At 35.2% G+C, this 758-nt stretch overlaps 1 protein-coding gene across 1 annotated transcript in view; it reads right to left on the bottom strand.

Annotated features, from left to right (window-relative positions):
• The window catches only part of PUS10 (pseudouridylate synthase 10), a 30229-nt gene that overhangs the window by 17827 nt on the left and 11644 nt on the right, over positions 1-758 (bottom strand). The window lies entirely within an intron of this gene.

The following is a 758-nucleotide window of genomic DNA, read 5'->3' as shown; positions in this document are numbered from 1 at the left end:
ATTTTAGCTATGTTTGCAGAAATTTTACATTCAAGATGATGGTGTTTCTGAATTTGTCTGGCAACATCTGAATGTCATGTTCAGTCAGCGCATTTCAGAAAAGTTTTAAGAGGTTAGTCAGAATCTGAAAGTTGAAAACAGGGTTTGAAAAAACATTTCTTTTGCCTACTTACAGGTATTGCAGGTTCCAACATGCCTATCTCTAGCATTCACTAAAGTGAAAAAGGACCAGTCTTTCCTCTTTCAGTATTTTTCAGGAATATATTTTACCCATCAAATTTAACATGCTAACAACCCAAACAATTTATCTTGGAGAGTAGTAACAGTATTGGCAGTGATAGGACAGCAAAGAAGGAATGCTCCCACATTCCTTAGCCTCTGGAAAACAGAGATCCTGGAAAATGAGAAAACTGAAAAAGCCTAATTGATAAAAGGAGGATGGCAGGCCTAGAGCAAGAGATTTAGCAAAAAACTATTATGGTTTCAGAAGATCCAATGATCTATTTGTACTAAAATGAAGATTGGATCCCTTAGTACTAAGACTTGGGAGATCTCTGATTAAAAGAACTTCTCCTCTGCTTCCTCCTACAGTGAATGTAAGAACAGTGCAACTTGTTTATCTGTTAATGAGGGGGGGAAAGTATGTATTTTTGGTTTTTTCCCCTCATATATGTAAGTGTATAAATATATATATACACAAACACATATAAAAAACAGACAGAGAGAAAAAGGGTTTTCTTATTTATACGACACCTTTC

The sequence above is a fragment of the Pterocles gutturalis genome, unplaced genomic scaffold (assembly GCF_000699245.1).
Source record: "Pterocles gutturalis isolate BGI_N339 unplaced genomic scaffold, ASM69924v1 scaffold23778, whole genome shotgun sequence".
Taxonomy (NCBI): Eukaryota; Metazoa; Chordata; class Aves; order Pterocliformes; family Pteroclidae; genus Pterocles; species Pterocles gutturalis.
Note: the sequence above shows the minus strand (reverse complement) of the source record. Positions and strands in the feature narration are given on the sequence as shown.